General features: G+C 36.3%; 1 protein-coding gene across 1 annotated transcript in view; it reads left to right on the top strand.

Annotated features, from left to right (window-relative positions):
• Positions 1–21,166, top strand: part of LOC124309475 (uncharacterized) — a 34,928-nt gene that overhangs the window by 12,664 nt on the left and 1,098 nt on the right. The gene's annotated exons all lie outside the window — the stretch shown is intronic.

Below are 21,166 nucleotides of genomic sequence, written 5' to 3'. Positions count from 1 at the left end.
GAGAAATTTTTCACTCCCGGGGTGGGAAAGGCCTGCATCAATCTCTATTCATGCCTCGTCTGCAGGTGTATTCACGGCTAGTCTAAAGGCGGAGGAGCCGCCTCGCCTCGTACTTTGAAGTTTCATAACTTTCGTAAGGCTAGGCATCCAGTGCACTATAAAGCCTTTTAATATCCGGTCGCATGGATATTACATCCTATCTTACATACAAATGCAGCCAACTGTCCAGCCGGCCATGCAATGCGATGCAATTTATGGTATACATGATGCATATAAATCGTGAGGTATTCACAGAGTCAAAAGTATCATATTTTCATTTATATATTTGTACATGCGTATATATATATATGTATAACATTTCCGAGGTGTGGAAAAATCTCGGGGATTAGAACAGTCGGAGATGTTGTTTATTTTTTTCTTCATTTTTTCTCTTCCTTGATATCGAAAAGAATCTTTTTACTGAGAACCTGCTGAATTCGACAAACAGCAACGCGAATAGGAAAAAGTGAGGAGAGAGGCTCCTTTGATTCTATCCCAAATTTTCTTGTCAGACACGTTCAAGGAGCGTTGAAGGAATTTCATGTTGGTAGATCTGTCATCGCGGCTAGTAAAAAATCGTCCTTTTCAATTCGGACGTGCCGAAAGCTCGTGTCGAAGCTCGCGTTACGCGGATATTCGTTTTTCAGGATTTTTCAGTGCGACCACGGATTTTTTTGTTTTTTTATTTCTCTCATTTCTATTTCGAGAGAGAGAGAGAGAGAGAAAGAAATCGCGAGATTTGAGATTCTGACGTATAAACCACGCCACGTTTTTTTTTCCCATCCCCTAAAATGGACGGTCGGTTCCTGGGAAAGCTTTAAGGATATTCGAAATTAGGATCTTTTTTCACTTTATCCGGCCGGAGAGAATTCTTTTACCTTGTTTTCAATATTCAAAATATTTTATTTCATATATAATGATTCTCTTTGTGTCCAGTTTGCCTGTTTCGATTATTGATGAATCGATTTGAGAAAACTATAAAGTCCAATGCAACAGGTCTGAATAAAAAAATTTTCGGTTACGGCTGCATGTTTGTATACAGATGTTTTCGACCCCCAGGAACTCAAATCCGAAGTTATTTTTCAGTTGCATAATCAGCATATCGAGAAAATAGAAAAATGTAACGTTTTTTTGTACATTTTTTTTTCTCAACAGCTGCGTATCGATGGGTAAAAAATGACTTAGCCATCGTGTAGAGCGAAAATTTCTAGATCGATCTTTGTTCACATATACGTATATCAGAAACTGAGTCGGATCAACAAATTAGGAAAGAAAAAAATTATTTCATCAAAATTCCCCAGATACCATCGATAAGTATAATTTCGTTTTTATCAATTTGTTAATCTGAGAGAAATTATTTCACCAAAATTCCCCAGATTCCATCGATAAGTAGAATTTCTTTTTTATTAATTTGTTTCTCCGACTCCGTTTGCGACATACGAGGATATAATTCGATGTAGAATTTTCGGCTCTACAGGATGGTAAAGTCATTTTTAAACTATCGACAGTAGTTTTTGAGAAATTTTTTTTTTTTCGTCGTTTCCTCGAAACGAAAAAATAACTTCAGACTTGAGTTCCGCTGGGTAGAAAATCACCATAAAGAAAAATGCAGCCATATCTTGAACACTTTTAATTCAGGCCTCTTCTGACTGCCAGACTATCTCTAACAGTTGTTCGTATCGTTAAGGCGGCCAGAATTTAAAGCCAGGCGAGGTGCTACTTGAAATGTAGAACCCGACTCATCGACGAGGTTTTGCAATCCGATCGCGGATCGTCGCCGAGAGTTCATTTCTGGCGACAATCGCCCCCCGAAATCGGTATTATTCCTTCCGTGGTAGGAGCGTTAACTTATTCCTAAGGGGTTCCATGATCGACGCAGTCTGAATGACGAAGGTGTGCGATTTTCACGAATCCGGGGACGAGGCTTGCGTAATATCCAACAGACCAGAACCGACGATTTGATAACCGCGACGATGACGTCACGAATTCAGATTTTATCGGCATTCGAATTTCGCAATTAGACATTCGCATTCTCATTACGCTCAAAGTTGGCCCGATTTTTAAACTTCCCGATATATTTCGAACAGAATCCCACCCCGTTACTTTTCACAATTCTTAGTTTATAAACTTCATTCAGGCATGGATAATTCAAGGCTTTCCACGTCAACTCCATCAATGATTTTACCTCGACGTTTTTGATTCGCTTCACTATTTTTCTCCGATATCAAAAAAGCACTCCTGAATTTTTTCAGTCCTCTCACTGCCATACTTAATTTCTTCTAGCTCGTTTGTGAATATTTTTACGAAGGAATACATAATTTTTCCGTTATTAACGGATAATTTTCTAAACGTTGATGTAGTGTTTTTTTTTTACTCAATATGTTTAAAGTGCTACAAGGTAAAAAAAAAAAATATACAGCACAAACAATCGTTTCATCTTTGAACAGGTATCAAAGATATTGAAAAGAGAAATAAGAATTTTGAGAATTTTTAGAAATTTAAAAAAAATGGCGATTTTTGGTACAGGTTTGAATAATCGTAAAAAACTAAGGCTTGGTAGATAAATATCTGAACAAATTCATGAGTGATTTTTCCGAGATCGGAGAATCGTATGAAAAATCGTAAAACGAGTGAAAAAATGACGAGGGAAAAATCATTGGTCGAATCGACGTGAGAAGCCTTATGAAAATACTCGTGAATCTAATCCATTGACGCAAAAAGCCGCTATCGTTTCAGAATTCGCATGGACAGTGCAAACATTATTAGACTTCTTTTACGGTGGGGCGACGTTTTTGCCAGAAGCACGTATCGCAATTTCGCAAACTTTCGGGGACACATATCTGTTGTCAATTTTTTATCACCGAGGCCAAACGGTCCGGGGAAATTTTTCTTTTTTTTTTTTCCCCTCAGCCGCGGTAGTCGTGCTTTGACTGTAAGTTTGGTTATTTGAATATCTTGTGATATATATATATATTTGCATTCAACATTGTCGTCGACAATTTTTTACGGTGTTACTTACAGTGTAACGTCTCGCTCCGCTAAGAAACACGTTCGCGAAACCAAGAATCGTCCGAATATCAATTTCAATTTTTCTATTGCGTTGTTCGTCCTTCGAAGTTTCTCTCGTCCTTTTGTCCATACGTGATCGGGTATTCAAAGCGAGTTGGAAAAAACTTTCGGCCAGCTTTGGCTCGAGTTTCTTTTTTTTTTTTTTTTCTTTCTCTACCATCGATCGTTTTTCTCGTCGATAACAAAGTGGAAAAGATTAATTTATAAACCAAAGTTTTGTATTTTGAAACACCTAAAATTCCGAATGATCGGAGATTTTCGGTTCTGCGAATTTCTGGCTTAGTGAAATTTCACCAGTTTGATCCTTTCTTTGTAATTGATTTTCGACATTTTTACGTTCGGAATTCTGGTCATTCTGATTTTCGTTTTTTCTCATCTTTTACTTTATCAAAACTTTATTTTTTGGAATTTCATTCGATCGGAACTTGAATTTTTGGAATCTTGCATTTCGGAACTTTGAGCCACCGGCTTTCCGACCATTCGAAACTTTGTTGTTTCTCCAAAGTTTGATTTCTTTACTTAAAGTTTCGCCACCGAACAATTCGGAATCAGGCGCTTTCGGAGCTTTTAAAATTCGGAACTTCAACCCCGACCCCGTTCGTGCTATCGATTTAAAATGCTGCATATTTTATGGGAAAATCAATCAGAACTGAATAAACCCACGAAAGCAGAGAGGACGAAAGTATTCAATTCGCCATAACGAGTTGATGACGTGAATTGGCGAGTCAAACTTTTCGACAATGTTCTTTGATCTGCACGCGATGGGCGGGCAGCGATTATATATACGCGAGCTTTATTATCGGGTTCTGTCTGATGAATCTAATAACTCGGCTTAGCATCAAACCGGAAACGAGCTGAACGGCTTATCCGCATCGTGAGGAAGTAAAATCGCCCCCTCTGTCAAACAAAATATTAGCGATGCGCAAACAGTTGCTCGATCGGTTCAAATTTTTCAGTATTCGTACAATTCGGATACTGCGTTTTAGTTATTCGAACAGTTCGAGTTGTTTCAGGGGATTAAATAGTTCGATTCAGTCAAATTATTCGATCGGATCGGTATTTATCGAGATCCTTTCTGACAGGAAAGTGGTCGCGATTTTGAAAAATTTCCCAGTCAATTTCTAATTCGAAGTATTTCATTAAATCAAATGGTCGAATTATTGAAATCCTTTCTTCCACATCTCAGAATTCTCGAATCTTTTGTTGTCACTATTTTGAAATTAGGTACCTAATTTAATTTGGTCGAGATTCTGTTCGACAAAAAATCGATTCGATTTCTAAAAATTAATTGATAAATTTCAAATTCCAACGATTTCCAAATTTCGTAAATGCGAGAGAAATTTTTCAGTAGAAGTAAATTCTGAAGAAAAATATTTGTACCTACACATTTCTTTTTTTTTTTTTTTTGTAACGGGAATTTGGAATAAATTAAAATTTGAATGATCGAAACTTGAATCGAATTATTCGAAAACTTGATTATTTAATTCGATTCGAAACTAGTGGAAAAATTTCTTGAAAATTCCGTTTTCGTGCTTCTCTTTGCAGTCTCTCTCTTCTTTTCGGTTGTCACATTTTTTCCCGGAGGCGATCCTCCGATCCTAAATCCACTTGCGAGAGCTCGTTGCGAAGCTTCAGGCGAGATCATCCGAGGTTATGGCAACTGGTTGGGGTCAGCTTGATAATACCGGAATGACGGGGTTGGCATTGCCGGAGTGAGCGAAGATCCGTGTAAATAATTTAAGCTCGTACTTCCGGCCGGAAGACCCTCGATATTTCAATTCCGCTTGCGAATTTCGGATTGCTAACGCCGAACAGCCGGCGAAGGAGATTCCGGATGTTTGGAGTGTCGAAGGCACGGCTGAGGATCAAAATTCCGAAAGACCAAAAAGTCGACTGGTTGAAAAACCGAAATTTTCGAGATACGAATTTTAAATTAACGAATTTTCAATGTACCGAAATCGGGATTTTCGATGAATCATCCGGTAGAATAACTGTTTTCCCGAAAGTTCGTTCTTATCGGAAAAAGTATCTTCGGAACAGTCGGCGTTTCAAATGAAAAAAGCACAGAATGTGAAGGTACAGAAGAACGAAAGTTACGAAGTTAAAAATTGAGAACGGCTGATACTTTGAACAGCCGAAAAACGAAAAAAATTATTTTGTGAAAATCAAAGTTCAGAAGGAGCAAGATCTCGATCCGCAAAATGCGGAAGGACCAGGATCCCGAAAGGACGAAGTAACGAATCTCCTGAGAATTCGGAATTTGTGAAATTCGTCGACTCGGTGCTAGTTTTGTAAAGATTATCTCATTGCGTCGGACAATCGTTCGTGTCATCGAAGAAAAAAAGAACGCAAAGGAATAGGCAACATATTTTTAACAACATTCAAACGGTAAATCTTTTTTCCCCGTACGTTCGATTTATTCAAGAGATCATTACGTTGAATCGTCTTCCACATTCGCGTCAGCGTCTTCACGTCACTTCGCAAGCGTAACGCCGTCTATTAGCTGCGACTGGTCGCAATGGAAAAAATAAACGTGTCTCCGACGTCTTGCAAGCTTTCGGTATTTTGTCCATCCTGTCTCGATTGGTTTCGGGATTTTGATCTTTCGAGTCGTTGGTCAGTCGTTATTGATAAATTGGAATTCGTAATTTTCGGACAAAAGCGCGAGTCTGAAATTTGAACAGTCGACTTTCTGACACTTTGGTATTTTTGCAATTCGATATTTTGCCCTTCTTAATCTCGCCCATTCTCAAAAATAATTTTTGCATTCTAAATTTTTATCTTTCTTCCATACAATACTTCGCATTTATAGTCTTCCTACGTTTTTAACTGACTTTTTGGTCATTCGCATGTTTGTACTTCAAACAGACCAAAATTCGAATTAACATGACATTCTACAAATACAGTTTTCGAATTAATACGAGTGATTCGAAATTCCTGAACGGCCCTAAATTTTTAAACCGTTCCGAATTTTCATCCTTCAGCTGAGTAATGGGACAAAATTGGACTCTTGAGCCGTCGCGTCATCTTTCATCAAACCCTTTTACTACCTAAATCGAACTCTGTGGGGAAGAAATTTTAACGAGGATATTACAAGCGAGTGTCGGATCATGTTATTCTCGTCGTATCGACTTTTCACGATAGAGTTCGGATTATAAGCGCCCGTATTGAGCGGGGTGACTTTGACAAATTTTCGACCATATTCTCAATCCAGTCAGACTGTTTTCATCGCTAAATTGACCTCCCAGAATTGAACGGTAGATTCGAAAATCAACGAATCTTGAAAATGACCGAGATCGTGATAGAACTTCAGGATCAAGGGACGATCCGAAACATCTTTCTTCTACAATCAATTCGATGTTCCCATTACATTCGTGCTATCTGAAATAAGACTTCAATATGGAATAGTTTCTGTACATCATCCCAGTGTTTGACTTTTTTTTTTTTTTATTATTAAACATATCTTATCGCCTTATTCGATAAAAACTCAACGAACGACTATCTTGAGATAAAATATCGACAAAAAGCACCAATTTATATTGATAATTAATTGACAAAAAAAGGCATACACGTAAAACAATTTTCTGAACTCACATAAAATCTAACAACGTGAATTATTTTCATTCACTAAAAGATTCAACGAGTTATAAACGAAATTGAGCGTCTCAGAATCAAATGTATAAACATTCGGTCATTAATCACTTATTCGGTACATAAAAATTAGTTGTCAAAAAGTATTACAATTTAAAAACATTTAATTCTAATCGTTTTTCTCTTATTAAAATTGTCTCTCTTTTTCACTTGTTTACTTAAGTTTAAGATTTTAGCTCAGTTACTACACGCACGTTACGAAATACTTTCGGTGGCTTTGAAGATAAATTGATCGATTTTCGTCATATACGGATGTTCTTAGTTGCAACAACTTTTCCCTGAGAAGATCTCCGCTAATATCGATGCTTTTTTGATATTTATATTACATCCATAAAATTGATATTAGGTCGCGGAGAATTTCATCACCACATTTTATTAAATCAAACAATTTGAAAGAGAGCTGAAATCAGCTTCAGCGCCTTATCACGTGATATGATTTTCGGGGGGGGGTAAAAGCTTTGAATCGCCACAAATTTTTCAAACAAACAAATCTGTCGGTATAGTTTCAAAACGAGTTCTACCCTAAATTCTTCAACTATTCATCGATAACTGCATGATAATGAAAAAGCTCGAATAATCCGTCAAAACGTATATCGATTTGCGAAGCTCGGCACAATAAACTTACCGAGGCGTGGCAATTATCGGTGATATCGAAGTCGTTCCGCGTTTTTCACGCGTCTCCGAATCACCGCCGTATACGGGGATGAAATTTTTCTTACGGACACCCTCCTCAGAAGCCTACAGCCCTCGACAATCGTTGGATAAATATTATGGGCGACATGGGGGGAAAAAGAGAAGAATTCGTTATTCCGAACGTTTTTCTTCCCACCTCCACCTCCCCATCGGAAACTTCTTTTCCTCTTCCTCCTCGTCTTCCCGTTTCTTTTCTTTTCGTTTCTTTTCTTCTTCTTCTTCTTCTTCTTCTTCGTCTTGCGCTTTTTTCCTCCCTCCGTCGCTGGGGAATCGCGTGATTTGTGTGAAATCATCAATATACCGCGGCTCGCTCTTTATACGCCGAAACGCACCACCTCATATTCATACACATCGGCATGGAGCACATTTTCCGGTTAGCCGTTACGCCCCCGATGAAATCCGTCATCGGCGATCTTCGAGATTGATATTCGACGGGACGAAGCGACGACGTCACCCGCCCTCAAAAGCTCGCCAAACCCGCTAATGACGGGATCCTCTTCCCCCCCTCCCCCCCCTCCCCTTTTATAACTCCCTATCCATCAACCCTGCTCTGTAATACGCCCACGCAAAATATCCCACCCCCACCCTCTTCCACTTGTGTGCCTACTCAAAGATAAGTATGATGATCATCGGGCTTATATTGTCCATCGTCGAGGAATATTAATAGGATAAAAGAATGACGGTGTCGAAATTTTGAGAAGATAATTTCGTCGATTCGATTTCGTTCAACCGAATGTAGAAAAATAATTCATTGTATAAACAGTCGACTTAGTCCTTTTAGTAAAACATTATTGTGCTGAGTCGATTTTTAACACGAGCTGGTATTCTGTGGTTTTTCGCCTCGCTGTTTACGAAGCTGAATTCAGATTTTCAAAATTCAAAATAGCGGTTCTGATACGGTAGACGAAGATTTCGATTTTTATTGAATACGATCAAAAAACTGTGCGCAGGAGTTTTTGGAGTCGGTGATTAGATTCGTCGTACTGAATTTTCCAATATCTGATTTCAGATTCGTAATCAACGACCCCGAATACCCTTGGACAGGGTTTTTTCTCCGGATTTTATAGAATTTTAAATTTTTGTTCGCCATATTGGATCCGCGATTTTGAATTTTTGAAATCCATTTTCAGGTTCGGAATCAGCGACCCCGAAAACTTAGAAGTTATGTAAAACATGTAGACGTGTGAAAAGGGTAACCTTCTCAAAAGTGAATTATTTCGTCAATAATCACGATCTTTTTCAATCAATTTATTCTTAACAATAATAACTTACACTGAGAAAAATTTCATTTGTTACAGTAACTAGAAAAATTGAGTAAAACATGTATCGTTAAAAAAACTGTTTGAATATTGTTGGAATTACGAAAAACGAGGTACGCGTAAACATTTTCCGCTATCGTCGATCCTTTTTTGGTTATTGCAACGCAAAGTCAGTTTGTAAGGTTTACTCTACTTTTTTAGTTAAATGAGTCTTTAACGTCAATTTATTCTTGCACGAGCGTTAAATTTTCGCAACAGTTGCAAGAAAATATAGCAGCAGTGATCGTAATGAGAAAGAATAGTAACGGATACTAAACTTTTCTACCTGGAACTATATTTTTCAATTGTGGTAAAAAATGAAAATAGTCAAGGACTGAGCAGTAACCGGAAATAAAAATTTCTCTCAGTGTACATTGTATCGAAATAATTACTCTCGAGTATTGAAAACTTATTAATATATTATCAGAAATAGCAAAAAAAAACCGCAAAGAAATGTGTTTTCAAAGTTCTCTCAGTATACAAAAAAAATGCATGTAAAATAGTTGGTAACAATTATTACAACTATGACTGAAAAAGTTAATCCCGAGAAAACTGTGCTGCAAAACAATTCATTTCGAATTCATCGCAGACTTGATCAACTTTTTTTACGTCGTTCTTAATCTATTTATTCCTTTTTTTCATTTTCCATTTCTGTAAATCACCGAGATTTTAGTTAACACGACTCTTTTGAAAAGAACATGTGTAACTTCGTTGTTGTATAATTCGTGAAAACTGAAGAGATGATAAAGAAAAACAAACTCTCCAAGTGATTCTTCATCGATAATTCATTCACCAACAAAATGGTTCGTAATTAATTGAAATCGGACAAACCCTACATTTTTGTTTTTGTTTTCTTCTTCTTCAACCTGTAACGCCATTTATTGACAATTGACGACAGCCGTGTGTTAAAGGTCACTTTAGATGTTGCGAAGTCGATTGCCTCTGTCTGTTTGTATGTTTACTCTCCCTCGCAATATGCGCGTCACTTTGTGTGTACGATTAGGTCGACCTGAGAGACCGATCGGATGAAAAGAGGATTACCGAGCAGTAAGAGCGTGAACGTCCAGAGATAAAGTCGCGAGATAAATTAACGTGTTACGATTTGTGCCGAGTTTATTATTGTCCCGTCTATTTTGTTAATACAATTTATTTACCCAAGTCGAATATCCCACGTGTCTAACAATCTTGGAGAAATAATCAACGATCGTTGATTAAAAAATGAATTCTCTTCCCGATTTTATCGTTCTTATAATTTATTTCCATTTATATTGTTCCGATAAAATTCTTCAGCCTATTTAACGCGTGATTTTTTCGCTCAAAATTATCAAGTCAAAATACTTATTTCCTTCCGAAAAAATACTCTCTTCCTACGTCGTACGATCGATTTTCCCGAACGTAAACAGTCAAAAGACTTTTATAAATTGTACAAAGGAAAATCAGTCCACCGAATACGGATAAAGACGTTCATTTGGAACTTAGAATTTCACTTTTGTGTTCTACGGTTTCGTTTCTCCTTTCATCGTAACGCGAAAGCGCGAATTTTGAGTATACTCAATGGGGCGGAGAGGGGGAAAAGGGGGACCGGGAGGGGGATGGACTACGAACCAAATCTGACCGGTAAATCGGTCAGTCAGATCGTAACACTCGACGTTAATCGACGCGTAATTTTCAGGTACCGTTCGGAATCGGTTAGTGCTTGTTTGTGTTTGTGTTCGTATCACGTTCAGCGACAGATACTTGTGGTGAAAAAAAAAAACAAAAGAAAAAAACGTGCGTTAATGTGTGTGTGTTGTGTGTGTGTGTGTGTGTGACAAGAAAACCTTCCTCGACATGGATTACCTGAGCCTATAACGAGTCAATAAAGGTAAGAATTGTGCCCAATTGACTCTTTTTGTTCAAAATTTTCGTAAACCTTTTGCCGCACGACGTTTCGTATATAAAACACATTTTTTGAATATGTCATTCGATATTTATTTATATTCAATTTTTGCTGTATCACTGCGATTTTTTTTTTTTTTGGTTCTCTTTTTTTTTATTCTGTTTAGCATAACTGGGCGTCCAAAATGTCAATGTTCATGTCTTTAATATAGTAATTAACGCTACGAATAAAAGAAGTGTTGAAAATGTCTGTTCTTTTAGGAATAATTGTAATTTTGGGGAGGTTATGGGGACTAGAAAAGGGCAACTCGGTTATTTTAGGAATCGCTGATAACGGAACCGATGCCAAAATTTGAAAAATTTTAAACAGCGGTTCCAATATGGCGGACTGAAAATATAAAAATTGATTCTGTTCGCTCGAAAGTTATTAATCGGGGATTTTCGGGTTCTCTGAAAACGATTCCAACGTTCGAATTGTGAAATTAAAAATTTCGTATCCAATCGTACATATTTGGTGATCCGAAAAATTCCTGAGTGTGAATTTTCGAGCCATTTTCAGTCCGCCATGTTAGTTTTGAAAATTTCCCAGATCTGACCTCATTTTTGAAATCAGCGATCTCGAGAATCTTTATAACCCCAGTTTCAAGGAATTTGACTGCAAGTAAAAATTTATGCTTCAAAAGTCGTCCAGTGTGACTGCTGATTTCTAAAAATTTCTTTGGATATTTTTTTTAAGACCTGCAACCATTGAAACAATATTACTCATAATTTTCACATTTCGTTTACATACTTTTGATTTTTTTCCATTTGTTTATCTCGTAAAACAAAAATTACCAAAGCAATCGTAGTTATCCTAGTCAACGCTATAGATAGAAGTATAATAAAAATGTTGTAAAAATTTGAGCAGTATCGATCTAGTGATTTTTGAAATATCATGTTTACACTTTTTTTTTATCATACATTCCTATCGTGCTGTACACATGAGGTTATATTCACTATTTCGTCACCAAAAAATATGCAAAATTTGTCCAAATGTCAATAATTATAGTGTCAAAATTATGAGAAATTTTAATTCAATGGTTTGTCTTGGAAAAAAAAAGAAAACTAACAAAATCAAAAAAAAATAAAAACTTGTGTTTCTCGCCTCAAGTTGATACTTCTGAGCCGGTTTATCTATTCTACATAACATGTGGTTTATCAGCAGTCAGACTGACGCGACGAATGAAATTTAGATTAAACGAGAACGTGTGTTTGAGAAGCCAGCTAAAAGACGTGACGATTCTTCATTCCACAAGCTTAGTCGTGAGAAAAACCCTTCTGCTTGTTCGTCTCCGATAGTAAGACTGAAAGAAATAAAAAAAACATTCTGAAACAAGTATAAAAAAAAAAACAATTATAGACACTCCGAATGCTCGAGTTTCTACGTTTTAAATCTTCGCTAATTCTTCCTTAAAATTGCTTAACGGTTTATTATTCGATTTTTCTGCTGAAAAGACAAAAACGTAGGTCAATATAAAATTGAAATGAAATTCTGGACCTTTATAAGTAATTTTGGAACTTTATATTATTGCTAGAGGGTCAAGAGAGAAACAAATAATTCAGGAACTAACCAAAATATTGAATCAAATTATTCGAATCGTTGGTAGGTATAGAAGGATAAAAAGTCAAGGGTCGATTATTGAATAATTAAACTTTGAAAAAAGCATCCAGAGACCAGATTCATCCTCTTTCTGTAAAATTTCGTTGTTAACGAATCTTGTAATTATTTCAGCTTGAAATTCGTGAATTCGTACGCAATTTTTCTCACCCTGGTTACCAAAATTTCTGAAAGACAATTTTCAAACAGACGTATGAAATAAATTAGTTTGCCGAGTCAATCGTTGCGCAAAAAATTAACAAACAAACATAAAGACCAATCGTTTCGTTCTCCTCACCATTAATTTTCGCATTTCAATAACCGCGTTGGTATTCCGCAAAAGTTTATCGTCATCTGCAGCCTGACAGTTGATCGTAAATTACGCATCCACAGCTAGATCCAATGGAATGAAAAGCGACTCGTTGCCATTACACAATCAGTTTCGGACGAGCTCGAATTGGAATACGCAAATTGGAATAATTTATACTTTTGCTATTAACAATTAGCGCGGGTCTATCCATATTTACGAGAAGAATAAATCGCTGCGGGAAATTTGCCGCGGATGAGGTGAAAAGGGAAAAAGGGGGAGGGGGGGGGGGGGGGCGAAAATAAATGCCACCGAGATTTTTCACGGATCCACCCGATGCTGCGAAATTCGCTAAACCGTCTCACGCTCGTTTAGAATATTCGAATTGGCTTGCAATTTTTATACACGAAACTGTAATGTATACAGTAACTACTTATAATTTGAGTTACACCTTTTCTTACCGTAAAATAAAGTATTATTAGTTATAAAAAAAAAAAAAATCAATCCCCACGAATTAATTTTGATAATTTAATAATTCTGTGAGATATTTTATTTTAAATTATTGTTATTGTCGTTGTTTTATTTATTTTTTTTTAAATCCATCGAACAATCGCTTGACATTCCATTTAACGAATTCGATATTACCTATTCGAAAATCGCTCGTAAGAGTTCAGAAAATAAATGTGCGAATGAAGGGAGAGGAAAAAAAAAAAGACAGTTTCTGTGTACATAAAAAGCTGTTGAACTTTTGAACAACAACAGTATCGGATTTTATCATAATTAAAACGATGCGATATTGAAATATGGTTTCTTATTCTTCTCTCCTGGATATAAAAAAAAAAATTGTAGAAACAGCACGAATATAATTATAATTGATAATGGAAATTATAACTTATTCCCAGACTTTGTTTAAGAGAGAGAGAGAGAGAGAAAGAGAGACGGGTTTATTAAAAGTCCTGGGACACTACGATCCCCTAAGAATTATGCAACAAATACACAATATGGAAAATACATAGCAAAAAAAAAAAAAGAATAAGGAACAAAGAATATACAAAACAAAAACAAAAGACAGAAGCGTACCGAAAAATACAATACATCAATAAAAATAAAGATAAATAAAGTCAGGAGTAAAATAGGAAAGTTAATCAGTAAAAAGAAAGGGTTTTTGACACAAGTAAAAATTTTTTAAATTACAATAAGATGGTAAAAAATAGATGAATGAGTAAAGAAAAAAAAAAAAAAAAAATGGAATGGAAAAAAGAGTAAGAGAGTGAATGAGGGAAGAGTTGGAGGTAAGGGTGGAAACTTGTTTCCTGTTTCCTTTTTCTTCTCTCTCTCATTCTCTCTTTCTCTTTCTCTCCCCTTCGCGGAAAGGAATCTTGAATCGTATACTAATAAGAGAGGGCCGGGAGAGCTGTCGACATTCGGACGAGAATTGAGAGGGTGCAAATATCTTTTTACGATAGACGTGCGCTACGGGCACTCGATATTCCCAGGCGAGAAAAAGGCCTCCGCCGTCTAAGAGTGCCCCATAAAGCGTCCCATGAACCCGCCCGAGTACCTTTTCCCCAAGCCACCACGGATGCGGCTTTCTCTTTTCAAAATATATGTGTCGGCGCAGGGGACAGGGATGAAATAATCTTTGGCCGATGAAAATAGTGGATGCCCATCTTTATTCCCTTTTTTTCCGTCATAACCCTGCAGCGAAATCTCCTTTTCGATGCATCCGAAACGATTTCTTTTCTCATTTTTTGCTGAATCAAAATATTACCATTGCTCGAATTTGGGAGAAGAAAAACGGTTGTTTTATGGACGGTTAAAAAAAAAAAAAAATTCCCCACAAGGTCCATTAAATTTTTTCAGATTGATTCAACCACTTTTTAATATATTACTAAGCGAAAACAAAAAATTACAAAGTACAAATTGACATTTGATATGACAATTTTAATGTTGATGTTAAAATAATTTGGGACGTATTTATAAATGTTAAATTGAACTGTTGGGACGTTATGTTTGGGCAAATTTTTCTTACATTGATGATTGTGAAATAATTTTCTTTGATTTTGAAACACGTCATGTCGCTCACTTTTGTACTTTATAATGTTCGATTTCAACAGTTTTTTCGTTTGAATTACGTTTCGATTAATATTTAAGTGAAAACTTTTGATCTGCTGATATTTAGAGTTGAAGTATAATTTTTTCATTATTTAAAGTGTTTTGCGAAAGTTATTCAATCATCCTCCTACACTTCCGATAATTTTCCAACGGAAGCTACACGAGCTTTTTGAAAATTGATAATTCCAACGATGTTTGATGAAGTTGCTCAGATTTTTGAGCGCGTTTTTTAACCAACTGCTTAAAACAATTATTCAAACACTGAGTGAAAACATTATTTACTCAACGACGATAAATTTTGTTTATGATATTCTGAGGCATACAATTTCGACAAAAAAAAAAAAAAACATATTAGAACAGGGACGGAACAACCTTTTGTAATTTTCGCTGAACGGCTGTAGAATTTTCCCTTTAACGCAGCTTCCAGTTTACATTTGGCCTTGTGTCGTAACTTTCCAATAATTCCTCTTTCGACGGGTGTTCGTCAACGTCACTTCCGAGAAATGAAGGACGGAAGGTTAAAATCCGTCGACTGTAATGTGGTGTAATCCTCATCTCAAAGTTATCAAATAATGTTCCCTGGATCGAATTATGCGACAGCCTTTGGCGAAAATGAAACGAGCTTTGAGCCGACTTCTTATCGGCAGCAGGAGCAGTTTCGAAAATTGAGGCTTATTCGCGTGCCATGGAAAAGTTCGAAAGCCAAGCCGGAAAATGATGAAAGCTAAAACGGTTTGTCATTATCGTGAGCTCGTCGTAGGCTGACCGTTTCTTAATTACAATAACAGATTATCTTTGGTCCCCATTACCGTAATAAGCTCCAGGTATTCGGCGAATGGTCTCTATTACACGGTGATCTAATTTACTAATGGGCTTGTGAAATGTGCAGGGTGAGAACTTGAGAGTAGAATCTAATTAGTTGCGTTATAGCCGCCTGGCGAAAGGCTCGTTTCACTTTCGTTTATCCACTGACTTCGCTAAGAAACTGAGGAAAATTTCCCGAATCCAAGTTTGGAGGCTTTGAGATATTTTTGTAAAAACTTCGGTCACCGATGTAACAATCATACTTTTTCGAGACATGGTATAGTTTCTTCAACTCGAATGGCGAACGACGGTAATAATCTGTGTGAAAATAATGCTTTTAAAAATAACCCAAAATCAAAAAAAGAAAAGAAAACATCGGAAAAAAAAGAGAATAACCCAACACAAAAATAACCCAATCCAGAATAGCCTAAGATAGAAATACCCCGAAACAAAATTAACTCAAGACGAAAGTAACCGAAACAAAAATAACTCATGATAAAAATAACTGAAAACGACAGTATTCCGAGTCTTAAATTACCTGAACAAAAATCACTCGCGACAAAAATAACCTAAGACAAAAACAACCAAACAAAAATAACACGAAAATAAACCAAGGCAAAAAAAAAACTTAAACGAAAATAACCTTAGACGAAAATGACCCATGACTAAAATAACCCAAGACAAAAGTAACTGAATACAAAAATAACCCAAACCAGGATAACCCAAGATGAAGAAAGCCCATCACCAAAAATTGACAAAACATCAAATTACGTCAAATTAAATTGAATTAAATTTGATTGAATTGACTTTCGAGTGCGATATGTTTGTCATGAGCTATTTTTGTTGGGGTTATTACTTCCGGGTGATTTAATTTCAGTACCGACTCGAATATTCCAAATTCCCAAAATTCTTAGTCAAACTGTTATGTTCGTCTATAATATTTTTGACGACGTGAAAGGCTAATAACTGTTGAAAGACGTGCGGTGGATTCCGTGGTGAAATATTGTGGAGAAAACAAAAAAGGGGATGGATAATAACGCGGAGGAGGGGGAAATATATGGAGCTACATTAAAATGATTCATATTTATCGCTGTTGTTACGGTCTTCTAATGTGTATACGAGTGAATTGCTTTTTCAACAAAGATCGACCCCCTCACTGCGACTCGACGCGTATGTTTCCTTATGCTCGACGTCCGAATGCCCGGAGTGAATATATATATATATATATATATAGATATATTTATACCCAGAATGTATAAAATGCAGCAGGGAATAGAAATGAAGATACTAAAAATAGAGATGATACAAATGGTGAAAAGGGATGCGGAATTATTGCAAGACTATTTTTTTTACACACCATTTTGAATTTGTTTTTCTCATCCGTGCGGATTACAGACTGGAAATTTGGATGGAATTTTTAAGGATATTTAACCCTAGTCAGCGGCACAGGGGTCCAGTTGACCCCACAACTAACTTGTTCACGGGTTTAAGTAACCCCGTGTAAGTAATGCGGAAATTTCCCCACAGGTGTAAGTGACTGGGGTTAAAACTCAGATCAATCGTTATTATTCATTTTATGCTGATTTAAGAACGACAATTGAAGAAATTATCATTTTAATCAGAATCTTGAGAATTTGCATATTTTTTCTTTAAACGAATCCTCTACAAAAGAAAAAGTACGTCGGGGCCGAAGTTTCATCCTCATCCATCTCTCTTTAAAAGTTTCCGCAAGGTAAATTTACAACCTACGACAAGCTGAGGCGAAAGAATAATTCAGATTTCGTAAATTGGATTATGGTCTCATGTCCCGACGTCTCGAGAACTTCTTGACTCAATCATACACCGACAATGAGATGAATTTCTATCGTTACAGTCACTGGAAAATCTTAGTAAAATGAGTATCCTTATAATCACGGTATAAATATTGCTGGAATAAAAATATAATGTTGTACAAACAAACTTTTCAGCGTGATTATAAATTTCAATAACACGTGTTTGGCTAATTATTGCGATATTAAATCTGTTTGTTTAGCTTACTGCATTTTTTTTTATTCAAAGGCTGTAAGTCTCATTTCCTTAGATAAAAGAAAAACTTTCTGCAGATTCTTTCGAAAGAATTTCAAAATTTTTCTTCGACAAAATGTCACTTACATACTTTTTCAATTCACCATTTCAAATCATCGTAACGGTTACAAGTCAAATTGAAGTGCCAGTGATACTAATAATGTAGAATAGATTACGCAGGATTCGTACGCACAGTGAAAACCTGGAAAACCGAGAATTTCTTGCAGCAGGGAAAAATCAGAGAAAAAAGTCGAGGAATTTTGAAAATCAGTCTCGAAAATTGAGTCTGTTCTCGTTCTCATAGAAAAATACCACCGATCTTAAGAAAAGAAAAAGATCTTTTAAATTTTGTTTCAATATTTGTTTATTGTAAATTAATAGACAGAATATAAGACATTCACCACGTAATATGAAACGTATTAGTATTCTTGCGTAAAAAAAAAAAAAAAAAAAAAACTATCGGCACTCATCAGAGCGGCATATTTCTTGAAAGGTTACCGGTAAAATCCTATTTACAGTCTTGAAATACTTAGACTTGGAAATAATCTGGAAATTTCAGATTACAATAACCAATTTTCATTCCGTAATCAGATCTGATTTATTTTTTGTTTGCGATGAGAAACGACTATAGTTCTACAATGTTTAGTAGCCACGGTTACGATTTTTCATCTGCGAGAGGATTTCGACAAGGAGCCCGCATGTACCGACCTACAGAAAGTATTTACTGATCGAGTAGCTGCGTTCAGCCATGACTTTCCCCCATCCATCGGTGTGGCGAAGCTTCTTGCCGACCGAAGGCACGAGATCGATAACATTCGACAACGGGTAACTGCGGATTTATAAGGATAACAATTCAACGGCCAACTTTCGACGTTCTACCTAGCCATAAATTCAAAGAAGGATTCATCGCGGCACGGCTGTGAAAAATATGCGCGGGTCATTCGAAACCTGGTGATATATTCGAATCGGAAAATCGTCGAGTATCCAAATTATGAATAACGTGATTTTATTTCCACTAAACCCAATTGATAAATTTTGACGTTCATCGTTCAAGGAAGCAATATATTCGATAGGAACATGATCGAGTTTGGAATATTCTCAGAATACGATTTTTCCTTTGCGTTTTATTTTACTGAAAAGAAGAAAATCGACTACAAGAAAAAAAAAAGGAAAAACCGTTTCACTCGTCATTCGTGAAAAATATCGATGCTTGAACACAAATTCTGTAAAATCGTTCATCACTGCGATATTTTTGATCGAATTCCTGATCCCTTGTTATATAATTTCTCATTGAAAATTAATGAATCAATTTAGATTTTCACTTCTACCAGGTATTTTATACAATTTATGGATGTAAATACCTCAGGTGAATACTTCTTTTCAACGTCATATTTTTATTTATTTTTATTTATTTATTTTTTTTTTTTTCTCCCCGTTTCTCCATTGTACGTACGCTTTGTATTGTCACGAAAAAATTGTGACAGCTTACGACGCGGAGCAATAACACGGCAGAGAGGGGAAAGTTTCGAAATAAACCGTGCGTAGCAATAAGAATTCATGGGTTCTGGATAGATAAATCACAGGTAACGAGACAAAAGGGAGACGGGAACGAATCTATCGGAATTCCTCTGCAGTTTCAGAAACGTACGGAAGAGTAGACGGTGAAAAATTCGATATAGCGTGCACCTCGTTGAAACCAAGCTGTGTAATGCATGATAAACTGCATCGGCATGTAAAAACTGCGAGTGGAGGAATAAAAATTGTACGGTATCGAAACGCGGAATTTTTTTTTTTTTTTCAATTTTATTTTTTTTTTTTTTTCACCCACAGAATGAAATTTACTTTCGAAAGAAGACATGAGGCGAAAAAAATTTCATCCGCTTATCTAATGAAATACGATGATTATAATACCGCTTCGTTTTTTTTTACGGGCACCAGTTTTACGTCCAGATATTGCCGGTCAGTTTATCGATTTCCATTCATACACGAGGTTGAAATCAGTGATAAAAAAACGTCAAGAAAGTCGGATTAGGACCATATGAAAAATTTACAATCACGTATAACACGCGCCGCAGGTGCGGGTGATATTTTTTTTTATCACAGGACAGATGATTCAAAAACTTTATCATGAAACCTGTTCGAGAGATGCGAATTTTGTATTCTTAGTTTCAATTTTTCTTACTTGATGTTGCGATTCTATTAGCTGAGAAAAAAGGTGCAATAATGAATTAGGGTGAGGTTGAAATTCCGACTTTGAAAAGTTCCAAAAGTGCGAAAATAAGAAAATTTAAAAATCCAAAACATCGAAATTCAGAATGATCGAAGATTTTTAGTTTCTGAAATTTCACCACTTTCATCTTTCTTTGTTTTGGACTTTCGATATTTTTACGTTCGGCATCCTGGATATTCGGATTTTTGGTTTTTCGCATTTTTTACACCCACTCGTTCAGCAAACTAGGCTGTATGAGTATATTTCAACATTCGGAATTTTACTCTATCGAAACTTTACTTTTCGGAACTTTGTTCTATCGTAACGTGAATTTTCGAAATTCTGCATATCGGAATTTTGAGTCGTCGTGTTTCCGCGACCAATCTAAACCTTATCGTTTCCTCAAAGTTTGATTTCTCTACACTGAGAGAAATTTTTATTTCCAGTTACCACGCAGTCCTTAACTATTTTCATTTTTTACCACGATCGAAAAATATAGAGAAATATATAGAAATGTATAGAAATATAGAAGAATACAGAGATTTCAGATGCATGCAGGATCCCTATTCCAACAAAATATTCAAAGAGTTATTTTCAACGATACCTGTTTTACTGAATTTTTCTAGTTACTGTAAGAAATAAAATTTTTGCTCAGTGTACTTCAACTTTCGTCACGAAATAATTCGGAATTAGGCGCTTTCGTAACTTTTCAAATTCGGAACTTCAACCCCGCCCCAATGAATCACGAAGATATCTTCTCTAATTTTTTCTCCACCGTGTCGAAATATCAGGAAGGATCGGAAAAATGATCGAGGGATGAAATCGGCGCAAAGAGGCGGCCGCCTCTACATTTCGACGTTCCGAAATGACCGCGGTCGCTGTATTCGATGTGAGGATTCGGGGGTGGGGATGAAAACGGAAGCGGAAGTGGAAGCGGAAGCGAAGGGGTCAACCCGAGTTTACGCCGTGCCGCATGCTGCTGAAAGTACTAATATCCCAGATCGTTAAATTTATACGCGGCGTTGCGGGGCGAAAACCGGGGGATAAAACTGCCTCGTAAAATAGTTCGCTTAACCGAAGAATATCCAACTATTCTACCCCCGGAAACCCTTTTTGCCACCCCCAAGAGAATCATTATTCCAATCTACGCTGCGCTCCCTCGAATTACTTATCGTTTCGTTTATCATATCTGCACTTCGTACTCGAAACCCGGTATTCGTTTATTTTTCACTCGTAATTATCGCTCGTGAACAATTTTTATATTCATTAATTTGTCGAGAATAACAACATTCTGCGAACATTATATTCATCTTGATAGTTTTTTTTTAAAACTGCTCACTGTTAACCCGTCTAATTGTTGTTGGGTGTACTTTTTCAGATGAATTTGAATTTCGAAACATGTA

Source organism: Neodiprion virginianus, chromosome 7 (genome assembly GCF_021901495.1).
Source record: "Neodiprion virginianus isolate iyNeoVirg1 chromosome 7, iyNeoVirg1.1, whole genome shotgun sequence".
Classification (NCBI taxonomy): domain Eukaryota; kingdom Metazoa; phylum Arthropoda; class Insecta; order Hymenoptera; family Diprionidae; genus Neodiprion; species Neodiprion virginianus.
This window is presented reverse-complemented; position numbering and strand designations above follow the sequence as displayed.